Source organism: Mustela nivalis (assembly GCF_964662115.1).
Source record: "Mustela nivalis genome assembly, chromosome: 8".
Classification (NCBI taxonomy): Eukaryota; Metazoa; Chordata; class Mammalia; order Carnivora; family Mustelidae; genus Mustela; species Mustela nivalis.
Window position 1 is genome coordinate 79,797,235 of NC_139027.1, and position 22,206 is coordinate 79,819,440.

The 22,206-nt window shown below is 38.8% G+C and overlaps 1 protein-coding gene and 1 pseudogene across 33 annotated transcripts in view; both read right to left on the reverse strand.

The window, feature by feature from the left end:
- Positions 1-22,206, reverse strand: part of AFF3 (ALF transcription elongation factor 3) — a 571,712-nt gene that overhangs the window by 346,453 nt on the left and 203,053 nt on the right. The window lies entirely within an intron of this gene.
- LOC309872637 (peroxisome biogenesis factor 2-like) lies at positions 17,696-19,607 on the reverse strand (annotated as a pseudogene). Its single transcript has 2 exons — positions 18,940-19,607; positions 17,696-18,726 (listed from the first exon to the last, which is right to left on the reverse strand). The product of its transcript is annotated as a peroxisome biogenesis factor 2-like (transcript).

The window sequence follows — 22,206 nt, forward strand, 5'->3', positions numbered from 1 at the left end:
AAAATCCTAACAAATTCTTATAGGATTGAATAGTAATAATGCTAGTGCACAATCAATCCTGATACAAAAAAGGGGGAAAGAAAAGAAAAAAACAGATTTTCTCTTTCAGCGTAGTTTTCTAAAGGGAATAAATATGCTATTCCTTCAACCAAGCAATTGTCTCCTGTTATCTGAAAAATATATTCTGATTGCAGTTACAAAACAAAACATAGAGCTTTTTTTTTTTCTGGCTTGCCCATTACATTGCTATATATCCTTTAATTATGAGACTGATAACTCAGAAGTCATAAAGAAAAGTTTTTTGAAACATTATCATCTTGTTTTGGAGACAACAAGAAAAAAGCAATCAATCCAAAGCTTGAAATATCCTGGAAATATCTTGGGCATTTAAAACAATTGGGAATTATTTAAATTAGACCACTTATACATCACATTTCATGTCCTTAAAAGTCTACTAATAAACATCACCCTGACCCCCATTCCTCATTCTTTAGACACACTAGGGGTCAGAATTACCATACATATATAATGTTCCACCTCCTGCCTCCTGCAAAAATGGTGCCACTATCATAAAAGTATCTGTTCTGGCACCAGTGTTGTTAATATTAATTGCTCCAGTCTTTAACTCAATCTTACAACTTTGGTTGTTGCATTCATTCATTCTAACAACAAATATTTATGAGGTGACATGGACAGACATAACACAAATAAGCATTACATGACTGCCATAGGAACTGCTAACCTACAAGCTACCTCATTAAAGTGGTATTTAAGTGCAGTATGAAGGATAAACCAAAACCAAGCCAAAACCTAATAGAAGCAGCTTCCAATGACAAACTTTACATATACTTAAGTCTTATTTTCAAAGGTAATTATTTTAAAAGCAGCAATAAAAATACTACATTTAGTAGAAAAAATTTAGTATGAAGATTAAACTTTGATACCGTAAGTCCTACTTTGTCATCTAAAACCACTTTTACACAAAACCAATAAATCCCCCAGTGGCACCCAGAAAAGGTGATTTTCATATCGGGTATGAAAATGCCTGGCTCTCCTGATTTGGAAAGCAAGAGGTGCTATTAATCCTAATCATTATTTGTTATTGCTTTATGATATACATTAGGTTACTGTCTTGTTTTTATGAATATAGACAACAATAATTAATTCCCAGTAGCAGTATATAACCATTTCCCTGCACTGTAATGTTTTCCCCCATTAAGGACATGGATGAAAAACATTTGGGGCACCTAATTCTTTTATGGAAGATCCAAGAGCATAAAATTATTAATGCTTATCTCTTAAGTAAAATTACCATATTTCTCACCTCAATGCCCACAGCTGAACACATCAATTAAAACTAGACATATCATTTTCATGTTTTGAATGAATTTAATTGTGTGAAGAAGATCTGTTGTATGCCCTCCCTCCACCTTTCAGGAGGCATTTCTTTGTCAATTCTAGAATGGGTTGTAGAGTATGGAATGGTTTCTCCTACAAGTAAACCAAATCCTTGGGCAGTTGCTACCAAGACCAGAGCAACTATGCCTGTTCAGATCATTTTAGATCTAACAGGCAAACTTTACTCATATTCAAAAACTACTATCAATGTTCAATTTACCGACAATATTTTATAAAACAATTATTCCTTATTTAAAAAGATTTCATACTGATAAATCTTTTTCCCTTACTAATAGTAATTCCTTTAAGCAAATGTTAAAAGTAATAGAATTCCCCAAATTAAACCGAAAGTAAGTGGAACACAGAAAATAATAAAAAATAATGAAACAGAAAACTGACAAACAGAAAAAAATCAACAAAGCCAAAAACTGGTTCTTTAAAAAGACTGATAAAATTGATAAGCACCTAGAAATACTAAACAAGATTTTGGAAAAAACAAAACAGAAATGATCAAGTTTAAGAATAAAACAGTGGACATAGTATAGATTATACAAAAATTAAAAGCATAATGAGGGGATTATAAATAATTTTAAGCCAATAAATTTGACAATGTATATGAAATAGATTCCTTAAAAAACACAACTTGCCAAAACTGACACAAGAAGAAATAGAAAATCTAAAGAACTCTATAACCGTTTTCCACATAAAGTACCAGATCATCTGCAAAGAGTGAGTCTGACTTCTTCTTTGCCAATTTGGATGTCTTCTATTTCTTTTTATTGTCTGATTACTGAGGCTAGAAACTACTAGCCTCAGTAGACTAGACTTCTAGTCTAGTCTAGACTTCTAGTACTATGCTGAACAGCAGTGGTGACAGTGGACTTCCTCGTTGTGTTCCTGACCTTAGGTGAAAAGCTCAAAACACTCTATCCCAAAACTCCTAGAACTCAAGCAGGAATTCAGTAAAGTGTCAATATATAAAATCAATGTACAGAAGTCAGTTGCATTTCTATACACCAACAACAGGACAGAACAAAGAGAAATTAAAGAGTTGATCTTATTTACAATTGAACCCAAAACCTTAAGATACCTAGGTACAGATCTAAGCAAAGAGGCAAAGAATCTGTACTCAGAAAATTATAAAATACTCATGAAAGAAACTGAGGAACACAAAAAGAAATGGAAAAACTTTCTATGCTCATAGATCGGAAGACAAAAATATTATGAAAATGTTTGTGCTACCTAGTGCAATCCACAGATTTACTGCAATCCCTATCAAAACACCATCAACTTTTTTCAAAGAAATGGAACAAATAATCCTAAAATTTGGATGGAACCAGAGAAGAACCCAAATAGCCAGAGGAATATTGAAAAAGAAAACCAAAGCTGGTGGCATTACAATTCCGGACTTCAAGCTCTATTACAAAGCTGTAATCATCAAAACAGTATGGTACTGGCACAAAAACAGATACATAGATCACTTGAACAGAACAGAGAGCCCAGAAATGGGCCCCCAATTCTATGGTCAACTAATCTTTGACAAAGCAAGAGAGAATGTCCAGTGGAAAAAAGATAGTCTCTTCAACAAAAGATGTTGGAAAAACTGGACAGCCACATGCAAAAGAATGAAACTGGACCATTTCTTTACACCACACACAAAAAGACTCAAAATGGATGAAAGACCTCAATGTGAGACAGGAATCCATCAAAATCCTTGAGGAGAACACAGGCAGCAACCTCTTCCACCTCAGCCACAGCAACTTCTTCTTAGAAACATCGCTAAAGGCAAGGGAAGCAAGGGCAAAAATGAACTATTGGGACTTCATCAAGATAAAAAGCCTTTGCATAGCAAAGGAAAGTCAACAAAACCAAAAGACAACTGACATAATGGGAGAAGATATTTGCAAGTGACATATCAGGTAAAGAGTTAGTATCCAAAATCTATAAAGAACTTATCAGACTGAACACCTAAAGAACAAATAATCCAATCAAGAAGTGGGCAGAAGACATGAACAGACATTTCTGCAAAGAAGACATCTAAATGGCCAACAGACACATTAAAAAGTGCTCCACATCACTTGGCATCAGGGAAATACAAATCAAAACCACAGTGAGATACCACCTCACACCAGTCAGAATGGCTAAAATTAACAAGTCAGGAATTGACAGATGTTGGAGGATATGGAGAAAGGGGAACCCTCCTACACTGTTGGTGGGAATGCAAGCTGGTGCAGTCACTCTAAAAAGTTGGAGGTTCCTCATAAAGTTAAAAATAGAGCTAACCTATGAACCAGCAATTGCACTTCTGGGTATTTACCCCAATAAAACAATGTAGTGCTCTGAAGCGACACGTGTGCTCCAATGTTTACAGCAGCAATGTCCACAATAGCCAAACTATGGAAAGAAGCTAGATGTCCATCAACAGATGAATGGATAAAGAAGAAGTGGTGTGTGTGTGTGTGTGTGTGTGTGTGTGTAATGGAATACCATGCAGCCATCAAAATAAATGAAATCTTGCCATTTGCAACATGGATGGAATTAGAGGGTAATATGCTAAGTGAAATAAGTCAGTCAGAGAAAGACTATTATGATATGATCTCACTGATACGAATAATTTGAGAAACAAGAGAGAGGATCATAGGATAAGCGAGGGGAAAATGAAACAAGATGAAACCAGACAGGAAGACAAACCATAAGAGACTCTTAATTTAAGGAAACAAACTGAGGGTTTGTAGAATAGAGAGGGCTGGGAGGGATGGGGTGGCTGGGGATGGACACTGGGGAGGGTATGTGCTATGATGAGTACTGTGAATTGTGTAAGACTGATAAATTACAGGCCTGTACCCTTAAAACAAATAATACATTAATGTTAATTTTAAAAAAAAAGAAAGAAATTTAATATGAAAAAATAAATAAAAAATAAAGAACTCTACAACTGTTAAAGAAATGAATTTGTAATTAAACAGTTTTCTAAAAGAAAACTCCAGAACTAAATGTATCCATGTTAAACTTTTCCAAGAATTAATAAAAGAGATAATATCAATCATACACTATCTTTTAGAATACAAAGGAAAGAATACTTCCCAACTCATCCTGTGAAGTCATTATAATCCTGGTATCAAAACTAAACACACAGGGCACCTGGGTGGCTCAGTGGGTTAAAGCCGCTGCTTTTGGCTCAGGTCATGATCCCAGGTCCTGGGATCAAGGCCCGCTTTGGGCTCTCTGCCTCAGCAGGAAGCCTGCTTCCCCCTCTCTCTCTGCCTACTTGTGATCTCTGTCAGTCAAATAAATAAATAAAATCTTTAAAAAAAAAAAAAAACTAAACTAAACACATGCTAAGAAAGTTACAGACCAAAATCTCTCATGAACAGCAATGTAAAGGAAAATAAAACCTTTAACAAAATATTAAATCACCTAGAAATATATAAAGAGGATAATATTCCATAATCAAGTAGAGCTTATTCCAGGGATTAATGGCTGGAAATAAATTAATGTAGTTGATTATATTAACACATTAAGGGGAAAATTTATATGATCATTTCAGCAGATGCAGAGAAAGCATTTGACACACCATTTATGTTAAATATATAACTCATTTATGCAGTACACACTTATGTAAAAATCATTCCGTAAACTAAGAATAGAAAATAACTTCCTCAGCCTATAATGGACATCAAAAAAGGAAAAGTCTATAGCTAAGAACACATACCACAACAGTGAAATATTGAATGTTTTTTCCTAAGGTTGGGAATGAGAAAGAAATGTGTTATGTATACTCTTACCACCTCTATTCAACATTTTACTGAAGGTCCTAGCCAGAGCAATCAGACAAGCAAGAGAAATAGAAGGCATTAAAACTGAAAAAAAAGCAAACCCTCCCCCCTTATTCAGTGCTGACATGTTACATATATATATAAAAAGAATAAATCTGCAAGAGAACTACTTGATCTGATAAATGAATTCAGCAATGTTGTAGCATATGAAGTCAATGTGTTAGGAATAAAAAGGCTAAAAATACTATTTACACAAGTATCAAAAATATCCAGGACATGAGAATAAATTTAACCAAAGTCATGTAAGGTCTTCATTTAAAAAAGATTTTATTTATTAGAGAGAGAAAGCAGAAGTGAGAAAAAAAGAGAGAGAGCACAAGCAGGGGAGAGGGACAAAAGGAGAGGAAGAAGCAGACTCTGTACTGAGCAGGAAGCCCAATATGGGACTCAATCTCAGGACCCCAGGATCATGACCTGAGCCAAAAGCAGACACTTAACCAACTGATCTACCCAGGTTCCCCATCATATAAGATCTTTATATTAAAAATTCTAAACAAAGCTGAAAGAAACTAAAGGAGACCTAAATAAGTAGAAAGATATATTACAAATGCACACATTGAAAAACTCAGTATTGTTAAGATGTTAATTCTCCCCAAATTGATCAAGAGATTCAGTACAATGCCAGTCAAAATCTCAGCAGGCTTTTCTTCAAAGAAAAGGCACAAAATTAAAATAGGAGATAATTATGAACCCAACATAAAAGCTACAACAAACAAGTTACTAGAAATGGTGAAAAGAATACACCACTTCTGTTACCATTCATTCTTCCAAGTAATCCATAATCTGTCTAAACATGAAGAAAATGTCAGACACATAAAATTGGGGGATACTCTACAAAACCTCTGGAGTAGTCTTCCAAAGTGTCAAGGTCATAAAAGACAAGTAAAGGCTGAGGAACTCTCAGAGACCAGAGAATACTAAGGAGTCTTGACAACTAAAGGCAATGTGGTATCCTGGACTGGATCCTCGACAAAGACATTAAGGGAGAACTCATGATATCTGAACAGAGTCTATACTCCATATACTGTACTGATGTTAATTTCTTAGTTTTGAGAACTGTACAATGTTAACATCAGGGATAGCTGGGTGAAGCGTATATAGGCCCTTGATACACCATCTTTGCAACTTTTCTGTAAATCTAAAGTTCAAAATAAAATGGTAAGGGGTGCACCTGGGTGGCTCAGTGGGTTAAAGCCTCAGCTCAGGTCATGATCCTAGGGTCCTGGAATTAAGCCCCACATCGGGCTCTCTGCTCAGCAGGGAGCCTGCTTCCTTTCCTCTCTCTCTGCCTGCCTCTCTGCCTGCTTGCAATCTCTGTCAAATAAATAAATAAATAAATAAATAAATAAAATCTTTTTAAAAATTGTTTAAAAAATTAAAATAAAGTAAAAAGGTTGTAAAATGGTAATAAAGTATAGCAATATATTCATGAAAGTGAAGTGGGCAAAGATTTCTCAGAGGAGAAATTTTTCTTAGAAATGAATAAATGTAGAAGAACAAAAATGATAAATGATAACTTGGATTTCATCACAATTAAAAATGTGCATCAAAAAGTACCATCAAGAAAATAAACAAGTAAGCCACAGAATGGGAAAGAAAATTTGCAATGCAATCTAAGAGGCAACTTCTATCTAGTACACAACAAGCACTCTGATACCTAATAAACAACAATAACAGCACAATAAAATAGGCTAAATGCTTGAAGAGAGCCATTTCACAAATGGCGTTTAAACAAATTGCCAATACATGCATGGAAAAGTGTTTGACATCATTTCCATTTGGGGAATGCAAATTAAACCCAGAACGAGATGCCAACAGTCACCTACTAAAATGACTAAATGAAAAAGACGACCATCACCAACTGGCTGAGGAGGAATACGCAATATGAAAATTCTTGAGTATTGTTGGTCAAGTATAAGATGGTAAAGTTGCTTTGGAAATCTCTTGCAGTTTCTTTAAATTAAACACAATCTACTCTACAACCTACCAGTTCCACTCCTAGCTATTTATACAAGGGAAGTCAAACAATAGGTGTACAAAAAGTTTTGTACTACAATGTTGATAGCTGTTTAATTCATAATAACCCAGACCTACACATAGCCTAGATTCCCATCAAAGGATCAACCTACTGTGATACATTCATATAGTGTATCTTTTTTTAGTGTATTTTTAATTTTTTATTTAGTGTATTTTTTCCCCAACAATTGCAAGGAGAAAAGGAACCACTGACAATACTACTGATGAATTTCAAAAATAATATGTTGAGAAAAAAAAAGCCAGAAACTAGAAATACATACATCCCATTTCTACAAAATTCTAGAGTGGGTAATAAGTTCAAGGCTTGATTCTGGGAGCCAGGGAAACTGACTGGAAGGGAGTATGGAGGTGATGCCTTTAGCCTTTGCATTTATCATAACTGATTGAAAGGTACATTTAGTAACTGAACATTCCACTGCATGCAAATTATACCTCAATTAAGAAAAAGGTAACACAGTTCCTAAGAATTAAGAATCATTATAAGTTCTTAGTTAACATCTTTTTTCCTTTATGCTTCAGGTCTTTCCTACCTCCGGATGAAAAAAGCCTTTTTCATAGTTCTAGTCCTTTGGCCACTTCTCATGGAATGGTGGTATTTTTTAGCCCAGCCTATTGGGAGCTTTCAGCTAGGCCAAGCTACCCCTCTGCCAGGTGTCCCTGAAAGGCTTCTCAAATGTAATATAGAATATTCATGCACGTGCTATTTACTCCCAACACAGCCATCCAGAGCATCAACCTCATAAATGTTTCATGTTTTAGAAACTTTTAAAAAGAACAGAGTTCCACCATCACCCCTCTCTTGGGAGAGTTTTAAACCATCATGCCAAATACAGTATGTTTTAAGCAAACTTATCTTCCCTCCACAGGAAGCATGACAGTAACTTAGCTCCATTTTTGATAGGACAATATAGGGGAAATCTGAAGATAAGATGAAACCGGGGCTCTGTTTAACCTTGATCTACCAGGATCTTCTTACAGTTGCCATCTCTTCGAACCAAATGCCAAGTTGTTCAAAGTTAAATGGCTCCTTAACAAGTTATGGGACTGTGCACACAAAGGGTTGGTAAAGACTTTGGTCTGAACATTTGTGATGCTTACCAGAGTACAGACTGTCAATTTCTAGATAAAAGCTTTCAATGCTAAAAAGCGTATGTTGTATCTGGAAAGAAATATGCTTTCGGCTTAAGAATCCGTAAGTACTTTATTTCACATTCTATCCAAGTATTCTCAAGAGCCGCAATTACAAGTTCTATAAACTTAGAAGTTAATTTGTATTTTTGCAAAAGGAACATTTAAAGATGACTAGGAATTTCTGAATAGCAGTTGGGTGGAAAGTGAAGTCCAATGAACTCATTCAAAAGAGATAAAGCGGGGCGCCTGGGTGGCTCAGTGAATTAAGCCTCTGCCTTCAGCTCGGGTCATGATCTCAGGGTCCTGGGATTGAGCCCCGCATCGGGCTCTCTGCTGAGCGGGGAGCCTGCTTCCCCCTTTCTTGCTGCCTGTCTCTCTGCCTACTTGTAATCCCTCTCTGTCAAATAAATAAATAAAATCTTAAAAAAAAAGAGAGATAAAGCACATAGTGACAATAGTTGTTCTACAGCATATGAGCGTATCTATAAAGCTGATGGTCTAATTCATCGAATCAGATATTTTAAAGGACTTGGTCTATCGTTCTTTGGCAATAAAAACTCAATTTTGCTTTGGGAAAAATATTCCCAAAATAGAAAATTTCTGCATCCTTCATTTCTGATATTTGTGGAGCTTAAAAAAAAGTGTGGTGAGGGGAGAGAACATGCTACGATCTACCCCACTATGCATGTACTAAGCATATTAAATGTGTTTTTTGCCTCTATAAAATCATACTACAGATTCAGTTTTAATGCTGCACTTCTTACAGTTACAATTAAACCACATTAAAGAACTAAATTATTAAACCTACATATAAAGGGTAACCAAGTCCTGCTTTAAGAAACATCTCTGGTTTTGGACTATGGGATGGGCAAGAGAGAATTACAGCAGATAGCTTAATGTAGGGAGTGAGCTTATCTATGAATCACCTTGCTAGATATGACCCTCATAAGAAGAAGATCAGATACCAACCCAATTCAAGGTATTCTCTGTAGGTTTGTTGTAACATTTTCCCCTTGAGCTTCCCTATCCTGTCCTTCCTCTTACAAGTACCACTGAAAAAACTTTTGTGCCCTACACTGGACAGGGGATTGAAGATGTTTGTTTTTCCCCATAAGACATGCCTCAGGGACTTAAGATTTTTGGAAAGAAAACACATACACACACAAACACAACACACAACACATACAGAAAACAATACAATTCCTCCACCTTCAGCTAGCACAAATCTTAAATATTCTTCAAGGTTCTATTTGGGTAACATTTCCTTTGAGTTGCTTTCCTGGTGTTCCCAAAGAAATCAAGCTTCCTACTCACATCCCAACTTGCATTCTCTATTATAGCTCTTAATTGATACTGCTATCATCTATAGTTTACGTCTAATGATGTTAGTACTCGCAAAATAAGAGCTGAATTCCTGAGCTTTTCATTTAGGTTTGGGATATGTAAGAAGACTATCATTAACAGGAAGGTGAAGTAGTGAATATCCTTCTTTAATTACTATCACCATTCCTCGGTCTGCCATATTATGTAACAAATTCAAACTTCACTTTACATTTGCTTATTGCTGTACATTTCACATTAATCTGGCAAAAATAGCAACATCAGAAGGTCACTCTATCACATGCTATGTTTCAGATTTAGAAACTATTAAACTGATATATAAAACCCAAAACGCTACTTCATCAACTTAGTTTTCCCACGTCCACAGACTCTAAAAGAGAATTTCTATTTTAGAACTAAACCATTGAAGCAAATGACTAAGGCTTTTATTATTAATATTATTGTTATTACAGATTTTCTTTCCTTTTGTGCTCACATTGATTCAAATTTACTTCTGGCTTGGCACAGGTGACCAATCTCTATTTCTTTTCAAGCTCAATGAGAATATTTTCCTACAAATTATGTTTATTAATTTAGGTAAACACAAACCATTCCAAGGAGTGATTCTCACTAGCCCAGAGCACCATCTAGGAGTTTATGTCTGTTGCTTTGCATCTCCTTGAGGTCCAGGACCACACATTAATGTGCTGTGTTCTTGACAGACCATGGCATCCAGTACATAGTTGGTATTCAGCCACCGTTTAAAGAATGGATGCCCTACATTTAGTCTTGGGCAGATGAAAAGACAAGGAAAAATGAAGAAAGACAGCATGCTAAAATCCCAGCTTTCCCCTACGTTCAGCTTTCTTTTCTCTGCTTCTTCAGGGGCCCAGTGTGTGAGGCTGTCCTGGCAGGCTGAGCAGCTCAGAGGCCAAGCACATGTGGAGGAAGGCATTGTGGAGGGCACACACAGAACAGGACTGGAAACCTCAGACCCTGATATCAGCTTAGCACACAGAAGACACACAGCAAATGGCATATATCATTCCAAGGCCCTTAAGCTGAGCTTCCGTTCCCAGGGAGCTGCTTTGTTATGAGGGAATAAGTCTCACAACTATGGATCAGGAACTGCTTATGTCCCTTTTATGCAATAGGCAACCACGCAGCTGTTTAATTAATATCCGCAAAGGCTAGATAACGTATGGCAATGAATCACTATATTGTACACCCAAAACTAATAAAGCACTGCATGTTAGCTATACTGGAATTAAACTAAACTAAAACAAAACAAAATAAAATAAAAACAAAGACAACCTGAAAAAAATATATCTGCAGGGCCTGCTCAGAGGAAGATGAAGTTGTCATTCATACATTCAATAAACATTTATTGAGCGCCAGTTCAACTGTATGAGGAGCTGAGGATATAAGAATCAAGGATTCACAGTCCTCAGGTCTTATGGAGTAACTTGCCAGGGGTCAAGTTGATGGTCATGACATCGACCAATAAGCATAAGACCAGACCCCCAGTATTTATGCTTAGAGAAGAAACACAGCTAGTGAGAGCAAGACAGCAAAGTGTGAACACACGGGTATAAGAGCACAAAAGGAACGGAAAGCGCACTTCTGAGTCCACCTGCCACTCTCTACAAGAAGGACATAAGCCCAAGGGCATCTGCAGCCAGAGCCGGAGACATGCTGCTCCATGTTCAGGTATGCTTCTCGCTTTCCTACTCTGAGCTCGTTCTATTATTTAAAGATACATATGTTTCCATACAGCAAAATCTCTAGCCAAACTACCCACTTCACACATTATTAATTTTTTACATTAACAGAGGACTGGCTACATTAAAACAGGTATCAACTATTCTTTGTGGGAGATGTAAGGCATCTCGAGGACAGTTTTGATTAAGTGTAGTTTTATCTCATACCCCAACTTTGAATCTGATGGCTCCACTGGATGTGCAAAGTGCTTCCAACACATAGCACCTGGATGAAGGGACAAGCCTGATGTGTCTCCAGGGCTGCAGGGGATCAAAAAGGATCTATCCTTTTATTACTCAACAACTTGCTTCAAAAACACCATACACAATAATGCTTCCAACTGATCTCTTTCTAGGAACTTGATTTCTTTCCTCTGCACATATTAATAAATCAACAATTAAAAATAAAATTTCTGAAGTCAAACCAATCAGAATTTTGCCCACTAATGTACATCTCCAAGTAATCTAAACAAAAGCATCACAGCCCATTTGCTAACCCTGGTTAATTTCTGCTACATCTCCTAGCAGCTCCCATGGTCTCACACAGGCTCAGGGTATAAGCTGATGTGTAAGTTGATACTGGAATTCTCTTGATAGTGGAACCCTGTCTCCTTGAAGGAAAGGAGGTGAAAGTTACATCTCTCATCTCTCAACTTCTCATGCTCCTACTTTTACAAGGCAATGCTTGCTTAAAAGTCAAAAGTTAGAAGGAGATGAATAATTAAACAATTTTCCAAAGGTCTCCAAATGAGCCAGAAGCAATCCAGCCCCAGTGCCCCTCCAGAGCTCTAAACCTTAAAAATATTAAAGTGTCCTAATCAGAGAACCATGAATGTATACTGAGAAACCACAGAGCACGTGGGAGGCTATTTCATGCTTCAGAGCCCACAAAGCTATTGTGGGACAGATGTACTAATATGGGAAAGAAAATTAAAGTTCAAGGCTAAATAACTTCACAAAAACCTCAGAATGGTAGTTAAACAGCATTATGTAAGTCTTTTTAATATGCACGACATGAAGTCAGAGATCCTTCCTTGAATATGTTTCCAAAGGCTCTTTGTCCTATAAATATTTGCAAGTAGAGGCTGGTATTTATAGGTCATCTTCACAGAACATTGTCACCTAATTATATTTATATAACAAGAACAGGCTGGACTTTGTTCACCAGTATCAGGTGGAATTTGAAAGATAGCAATGATAAAAGAATCCTCCTTCAAAAGCTAAGTAACTGTATCTACATAAACCAAGTTGAGTTACTCTTTTTAGCGTCTTGCTTCAGGTAAATAAGGCTGGTACTGCTCAGTCTTCAACAGGAGACACAGACAAAAGCCAGAAAGTGAGTTACAGTTGCACAGGCAAGCCTTGGCAATTTGTTGGGTAAGGTGATACCACTGCTGTGGTTTGTGATGGCCCCAACCTCAATTCATTTGAACAAAGAATTGCATCACCCCAGCTCGAAGGGACCTGTCAAATTATTGTGGAGTCCATTCAGATCAATTGTCTTGGAGTTGCCATAGCCTCTAACTATAAGAATGCTGGTCACAAAACACCTGGTACAGCAGTGTCTATATACAAATCACAGACATGCCACAGAAACCAAACTTTTGGGACTTGGATTAGATGCTGTATATTAAAGCTAATTTTTACAAAAGTACAAAAAATATTTTAGACCAGTTTAATATATTTCAGGCTATGATTTAAGAAATGATATGGGTAAATGTCAGTAAAAACTTTATTAAATAAGAGAAAACTCACAACCAATTAAGCCTGTGGATCAACTCCATTCAAGAAGAAAAAAGGATATATTCCTTCATTTCATCATGAAGTCTGACCATCTACCTCTTGCAGTATAGTTTCATGTTAAATTTATGTTGACCTCGGTTATTTTTTTTTTTTTTTAATAACTGGTTTCTCTGTCCCTAGGACTTCTCATACGAATCATCTGAAAAAACTACCTTAAAGCATATCTATTTACAGAAAAATGCTCTCTTGGAACAAAGCATTTTCTGACATCACATTGCATTGCTCTTACTTGATTTAAGTCCATACTATAATAAAGTAAAAAGAAATCCAAAAATGTTAAAATAAATACGTTTTGAGTATAACATTTCACAACCAAAATAGCTTGAAAACAGTATTTCCAAACAAATGAAAATGCTGCGGTGCCAACATATATCTGAGAATGAGCCTCATTTTAAAATACAGTTTGACATGTTCAGTGAAGGAGAATCAGGGGTAAATTCATTATCATCCATTTCAAATTTTTATTTTATTTAAATGTACATCTGACTTCTTTTCATGTTTCAAATTCAGGAAAGCAGAATATCCTGGGATATTAAAATAAAGTATTTTCTGGATTATATAGAGATTGCCACAGACCATACTAGCATCTTTCTTAACTTTAAGAAACTGTTGACTCTAGCTAAGAGTGTTCAGTGCACAGGTGAGGTCAAGAGGATAAGCTTGGTTTACCCAGACCCTATGACTTCCCACCAAGAAATGATAAGAGAAGGTTTATACATGGAAAGTGAAATAAAAAGTCATACTTCCTTTTCTGAGGATTGCAATCTAACAAGACAGACAAGCAGAACTAAGCAAATAGCTGGTCCCGGGAAGAGCCCGGCAATGTTGCAGGGATGCAAGTACAAAGTTATAGGTGACCTGAGCTTGCACTGCCAGCTGGGTCTTCAGTGTGATCACTGTAGGCTGGTCCCCTCTGTCACAGAGTGCAGACTAAGCCCTGACCCCAGCCATGGATACCATGAAGCCATCTGAATGTGCCAGGAACTTGCTTTGAGAAGGGAGAAGAAGACTGTCTGGTAGGTGAGATAGGCTACTCTCCTCTCCACCCAACCCTCCCTCTCTCTCCCTCTTTCTCTTTCACTCAACTCCTACAGTTTGGCACTCTGGGACACACCAGGCTTCTGATCAAAGGCAGAAGTGACAGGGGTCCAAAAGTGTTGATTAATGCGTGCACCTACTATGCAAATCTGTGAGATAGGGGTGACCAGCCTAATGGCTTTTATATTTTTTTAAAGCATTAGCTGCAGACGGGTTGTTTGCCCCCGGGACTCAGGAAGTTAGCCCCAAAACACAAGCTCAGATACAGGTACTTTCCAATGTATGGTTCCCAAGGACATATTCCATTCCCCTGCGTCTTTAATGAGACCTGAGAGCTGTCCATTTATAATGGCTCCCACAGCACTTCTGGGGATGACTTACTTACTTGCCTAAGCTTTTATAATACTAAAGTTCCAGCAACCACTAGTTTAAGATTTAGAATTGAAATTCATAGAGAATAGAGTTTGAAGTTGCTGAGTGAGTCTTGGCTTTTTTTTTTTTTTTAAGATTTTATTTATTTATTTGACAGACAGAGATCACAAGTAGGCAGAGAGAGGAGGAAGCAGGCTCCCCGCTGAGCAGAGAGCCCAATGCAGGGCTCGATCCCAGGACCCTGGGATCATGACCTGAGCCAAAGACAGGGGCTTTAACCCACTGAGCCACCCAGGTGCCCCGAGTCTTGGCTTTTTTAAACTTCACAACATCATAGAAGGTTCACAGTTTTAAGACACAGAATAAGCATTAATTTTCATGACCCTAGGATTACGAAGGGTCAATTTTCATGACCTAGGATCATGACCCTAGGATCATGACCCTAGGGTCAGTTTGCTTTGTAACAAAATCAACAACATAATAAAACAGAAATAATGGCATACTTCCCATCTCATTATTTTTGGTCAGCTTATCTCTGGGTGTGAAGAGTCAGGACCTAAGAGTAATATCCATTGACTAGTTGGTGAGCTCACAGCACTAGCTGAGATGTTAAGAATAGCAAGCTACATGCTGACCTCATGCAGCACTCAGACTCTGGCCACCAAGAGAAGCCATACACAATAGTTCCTTTTTCAGGGATCTACATGGCCAGGAAGCAGAGCGGACCCTTCTGGGTACAAACTGAGAAGGACTCCAGCTTTGAAGAGGCGATCAGGTGTTAGAAGAGCACTGTTGGATTCTTTTCCTTTTTCACTTCAATGAGTACTTCAAATCACCATTAGTCATGGAGTACTGGTTAAAGATCACTGGGATAATTTTGTTGTTGTTTCATTTATATAAACATAAGTATAAATAATTTGTATTGCAAGGTTTGCCATGTGCTCTCTTCAGTCCATGGGGACCCCAAAGAACAAGATATACAAAAGCACAGTCCTGGTAATGATAGAGATGAGGTTCATTTATCTTTCCTAATTTAGCACTACAATCAGTGTACAGATGAAACAGCTCACTCTGCTTATTTTTCTCATGGTGAGAGAGCATTTCAGAAGATACTTCTCTTCATTCCAGATTTTATGCTGATTTAAAAAAAAAAACCATGATTTGGAAGTAGAGCACCCTCCAGTTATGTGGGGTAAGTAACAGCCACCACCAGGAGAACTGTTCTGCTCCACAGCTGTCCCCTGTGTCAGTGGCCTCTCCCACAGCCCCACTGGCAAACCCTGCTGACTCTTCTTGCTTGGGGCAGTGCTGTACTGGAACCCTACGTCACCTTACAAACTGTCTACCTGCCCAGCTACCCTGCAGGAACTAGGTGGGCAGGGACAGCATCTTGCATTAATCTGTGTCTGACAGGCACAAAATGCTCTTTGATGTTAGTTCCATGCTCTTAGGATCTAAGAATGTAACTCCAAGAGTTTAAAAGGCTACACAGAGAGGCAGCAAGGTCAGCATTCTCCATAGGACCCTGTGGACTTCATAGTTAATCATATTTTCCAATTAACTTTTCCACAGTGCTCATAGATCTTGTTTTATTCCTGATCCTAATGTACAGTTTCAATAATGTGGAGTTTTTTAATTGATGTTAAATAAGCTCCCAGAAGTTGCATTGCAATGAACTAATTTCACTGAAAGGAAAACTAGATTTGCTTGTCAGATAATAAATAAATGTATGTTCATAATTAAAAGAGATTTATCTTTCCAGAAAGGAGCATAATGAAATGAAGAAGGTGGTACAGAAATTCTGAGCTCTATGCAATTAGTGATGCATTTCACCTGAGATCTTTTTCAGAAAAATACAACATTCAGAATAGTAAAGGCTTGAAATGAGTTTGAGGACCTAGCAAAAAAGTAACAAGCTTAAACTAGAGGTGGTGGTTTTTAGGTTAAGCATCTGGAAGACTCTCAAACACAAGATCTGAGAGCTGGTGGAAAAGATAACTAAAGATAGCTGGAGGTATTTAATAATAAGACGGTCCCAGGAGAGAAGTGGACTTCAGCTCTAGTACCAACCCCGGCTGAGCAGTACTACCTTCCCTGGGTCCTGTGACTTCCTCAGCACAAACACCCACTGTGTGCTTCCAGCCTGGGGAGGCAGCACCAGCATCTCTTGGACAGCCAGGAACCCCCATAGATGGGTTTAGAACAACAGCACAAGGAAATGAAAGGGACCCTGTATAAAAGAGAGTGGGTGAAGAACTAAACCTTTGCCCATTAAAAGTTGGACTCCTGAAGCTTCTTTCCAGCATAGCTCCTTCATACCCTCAATGGTGGTGGAGATAGCGCTGTCTGGATCGAGTATGTGGTCTCTTTCAGTTCCATGGCTTGACATTGGACACTAACCTATCAACAGGGCTTCTGCAGGTTTAGAATGTAAGTATTTTATGTGAGTTTTCACAAAGTTCTGAAGTTGGAAATTTCTGGAAAGACTCCTCTGTGACCCAGCATATAAAGAACTACAAAGGCAATTCTCTAAAACAACATAGTGACACAGGGCCACAAAGGTGCTACACAGGTGTCCTTAAGTGCCTCACAGGCAGCTAAAGACAATCAAAGCAAATCAGCTCTCAGGAAGTAGGGGTACAGGATAAGGACAGAGAAGGATGTCCTGCAGACTTCTACCCTGGCGATGGGGCAAAGTGTATCACGGGCCTTAATCAACAGTCAGGGCTGCAATGAACTTAGACAGAACAAAAGGCCAGATCCAGGCAGACTTTCTGGACAACTTGTATTAGAATAGATATGATATATTCCCTCTTCTCATCTGCCCCCAAAAGGAAAAAGCTTGCACTCCATTCCTGAGAAGGAGCCAGTCATGAGAGAGCACTTCTATCCTCACTCAGCCTGCTCCCTCATGACTCCCTCCCTGGGCTGGAGAGAATTTTCCTACCACTGCTTAAGAGAGAAGGATCAACATGCCTTAGTCACTCTGCTATTTTGGCTCTTTCTATGACAAGTGCATTTTTAAATTTACAGTTGATATACTGTACTTGGAATGTTATATTAATTTCAGGTGTAAAACATGGATTCGACAAGTCTATACATTAGGCTGTGCTTGCCACCATAAGAGTAGTTAGCATTCTGTCACCATAATGTCATTACATTTTTTTCTGCTCTCCTGCCATGTAGAAAGCTTAGCTAGGTAGGGCCTGCCTCTCAGGAGAAGCTCCAGTATTTTCCAAGACCACTGGGACTGGGAATGTTGACTTCTGGGAGAAGAAACAGAGATTGAAGGCCACCCTCTATAATCCACTTGACCAGCTGAGATTTTGACTTACATGTGACTGTCACTTGTGTCCTATTTCCCAATTAGTCCTAGATTCAGGAGGAGACAAAAGGCATCTCTTCACATGCCTCTTCACACTCCGGCACCTTTATGTTTGAAAAAAGGAGGCTTCCTAATGTTTAGCTTTAGCAAGGGAATGGCCAATGTCCACTGTCACCTCCCATATGTGTGGCCTTTTTTTTTTTTAAGAGCAACTGCTGTAAACAGAGCTCATTCTTTTTTTTTTCATTGTTTACATAATATATTCAGAATCATGTGGTTTCTAATAATTAGAATTTTGTCATGCTTGGAAAGGAACAGAAGACAGTGGCTGAGAAGCGCATCCCCTCATAAAAGACACCTGAACAGTATGCACAGGATGACTAATATTAAGGACTTGAACATAATAGTTTTCCTCAGAGAAACAATCTTAGTTTCTAAAGATAATTCACTTCTGACATCTCAGCTCCTGGTTTCAGTGGCTGCACACTGTGTACCTCTGTGCCACACTTAGGACAAGTAAAGTACATGTCAAATAAGAGACTACTTTTAACACAGTAGTAAGAGAAGATATGCTCACATCCTATGGTTTGAGGCATGGTGGGCCACTCTCCACACAGAGAACACTGTTTGCCGCTGGTGGATAACGTGTTGTCACTATTAGGAGCACTAGTTAGACGAATACACCATGAAGACAACTTATCAATTTCTGGATATTAATAAGTGGTAAGAGAGGGGAGCATAAGTAGCTCAGTTGGTTAAGCAACTGCCTTCAGCTCAGGTCATGATCCTGGAGTCCCGGGATCAAGTCCCGCTCCAGGCTCCCAGCTCCATGGGGAGTCTGCTTCTCCCTTTGACCTTCTCCCTTCTCATGCTCTCTCTCTCATTCTCTCTCAAATAAATAAATAAAATCTTTAAAAAAAAATAAGTGGTAAGAGGAAAATCAGAAACTCAGCAAAATCATGTCAGAGAAGTTCCTTATTCAAATACTGGGGCTTGCAAAATACAGAATGAATGCCTAGGAGAGGTTCTGTCAAAGTTGCAAACTTGCCCCTCTGAAGGAAAATCAGGAAATTAATCAGCCCACCCAATTTAAAAAGTCCAACCATGATATTCATACACTGCCTGGCTTTCCCAAATGATGCCAAATGATGGTTTCGTAAAAGGTCATAGCAGCACTCTTCCAGCCACATCCCACCAATCGTACACACAGCATACCACAGCTTCTGATTCTTACTTGGTGGCTGGTACCTCAGCTTTGGGGAAAAATCATTTTTGTACCGAATATTCAAAATGGATTGTCCCACGGTGGCATTTTTAGAGTAGCTGGTGAATTGCCACAAGAATGCTTTTACCTCTGGTTCAGAGTGGGCTAACAACCCTGGCTTACATCGATAAAAGCACTGAGAAAACTGGACCCAAACTAGCTGCTCCAGGGCCTTGTTCAGTTTAAGTGTATCCAACTGACTTATTCTTAGCGCTGTTTGTTTGTCCTTTTCGTGTTCTCTTCTCTGGAAGCCATGTCTTCTTTGAGGGACTTTTACTGACAGGCAGTTAAGAAGGGAGAAGTTTTAGGAGTCTGCGAAACACCCCTGTTCCATGTAACTTTCTCTGAGACATTCTCTGGGAAGCCTGGCTTCTCCTAGCAGAAGCTGGATTAACTGTCCCCCTGTACTTCTTAAAGGATTTTAATGGTCAGAATGAGAGACAGAGAGAGAGAGAGAGAGCGTAGAAGCAGGGGGAGTGGCAGGCAGAGGGAGAAGCAGGCTCCTCACGGAGCAAGGATCCCGATGCAGAACTCGATCCCAGCAGCTTGGGATCATGACCTGAACCAAGGGCAGATGCTTAACTGACTGAGCCATCCAGGTGTCCCTTTGTGCGGCCTCCCTTTATCCTCAGCCATGGAGACAAGTTGGAATTTCTCTTGACACAGTGTTCACATGGACTGTCACCACCAATAAACTGCCACTGTGACATGAAATTATCTGTTATCCCAGACCTTTACATATTGGGTAATACTCGCTGTATTCCTTTCTGAAGAACTTCTTACTCTGCTTAGCCAGAAATGTTATCTGGGGTCATCATTCATTCACTCACTGTACAAATAGTTAATGAGTAATTTATAACTCAAACGGGGGAGCAGAAAACAGTTATTGTCTTTATGGGACCTCTTTAAAATAATGAAGTACTGAGGATAAAAAAGTACCTTGAACCTTACTGAGAGGACATACTCTCACCACGCTAGGGGTATAGTTTGGAAAGAAAGAGACTGAAAAGTTCAAATATTCCCAGAGATGGCAGACCATCTGCCAGGGGTGTGTGATGATCTTATGTTCCATATGACAACAGAGAACTTCCTGAGACCTTAGCCCCATCATGAGTATTTCAGGACTCTACAAATAGGCCCATATCCAAAGGCCTATGGTTTGTCCTAAAATTCTAACACCACTTCTCCATTCTGAATACACCTCAATTTGAAACCACTTCAGTATTTTCTATTCCACTTAAGAATGTTAGGGGAGAACGGACGAACTTTCAAGGAGGAAGTGAGAACCTCTGCTTGATGCAGCCCAGCTGCAAATAAACATGCTTCCTGGTAAGTGACCCCAGCAAGCACCCTCAATCACAGGAGCTGCATGATACATCAGTCAACAGAAGCAAAAGAAATGGAAGGAGGTGGGAAGAATATGGATTCAAACAAAACCCAAACCCAAACCCCTCCATTATTTACATTCCAAAATCAGAAGAGGAAAACCTCCCAAACTAATTGGTTGATCTTGCAGCTTAGTAGGTAGGTAAGCAGGAATGTACGCAGGTAGGTAGGTAGGTAGGTATCCATGGTGAGAGCGAGCGAGACAGAGAGAGAGAGGGGGAATTTTCCAAGATGCTTAACAGGAAAAATAAATATAACCCAACATTCACGTGTTTTTCATTTTTGTTTCTTTTCCCCCATTCTGCTTCTTCCTCTGTCCCTCAGAGACTACAGCCCTCGGAGAAACGGAATTGGGTATTAGCTGGCTAGTAATTAGAGGATCTAGGTTTGCTGGTACGGAAGGATTAATGAGAGCTGGCCACAGGATGCTCAGCTAATCCCTCACCTGAGGCACCGGGGACTATTATGGCCTGGTGGTGCTGTGCGGGCAGGAGTTCCCAAGAAATCGAGAGGATATTTTGCTGACAGCTTCATAAGCTGAGTGTCAGCACCTGGCCTGCTTTGATGATGGGTTTTACCCTCATCAGACCACCCAGGAACTGCAGGGACAAGCAAGCCAGCTGAGTTTCAGGGACATGTCCATGAAGCTACAGGAGGATTATAGAAAAAGGGCATTCTTTTTATCTGTCAAATCCATATACATTCCTACACAGACAGGAGGAAATGCCATTTGGGACTGTGTGCTATTGCAGTTTACAGCTTATAACCTCATCTTCTAATTTTTTTAGGACAGTGAGAAGTTATACAATATTCAGGAACAAAGTCCAACTTCAAACTCAGAAGTCCCTAGGAAGGAAGAAAGGATTAGGGTGCATTCATTTGGTTTGAAGATGCTGGTCCCAGTGAGAAATTACTGGACTAGTGAAGTGTGAACACACTTGTTGGAAAGGTGAACACTCTTTAAAGTACTAATGACCTTCATTAAGAAGAAGTTTCTGCTTTCAGTAATTATTGCCTGCATTCTCTGACCTCAGTCCAGACCCCAGTCCAAGCTGGGTATATCTGTGGCATCATCCCTTGCCAACACTGTCCTCAGACGCTCAGGTTTAATACAGGACATCTGTGACTATTTGATGCATTCCTAAACCCAAAAAGTAACATTCTAGAATGATTATTTATATTCAGGAAGAAAAGAGGAGAAAAGTACAATGAATTTCATGATGGACAGGCATAAAAATCAGTGATGTTCAGGTTGGAAAGGCCAGGAGGGAGAAGAAAAAAGAATAGTACCAGCCCTGTTTTCAAGGAAATTTCATAGGCAAAGTAGACAAGTATACTTGTCTACTTGAAATTAGGTAAGCTATAGAGCTGGGGGCATGTGAGTTGACCTCAATGCAATTCTATCATTTATAAAACGGCTATAGTAGGAGTATGTATCTGATGTGGCTGTGTCGAAGCATCCAATGAGTTAATACGTGTAAAATACTTAAAAGAGTACCTGGCACACAGTAAATAATGATGATGGTGCTGACACTA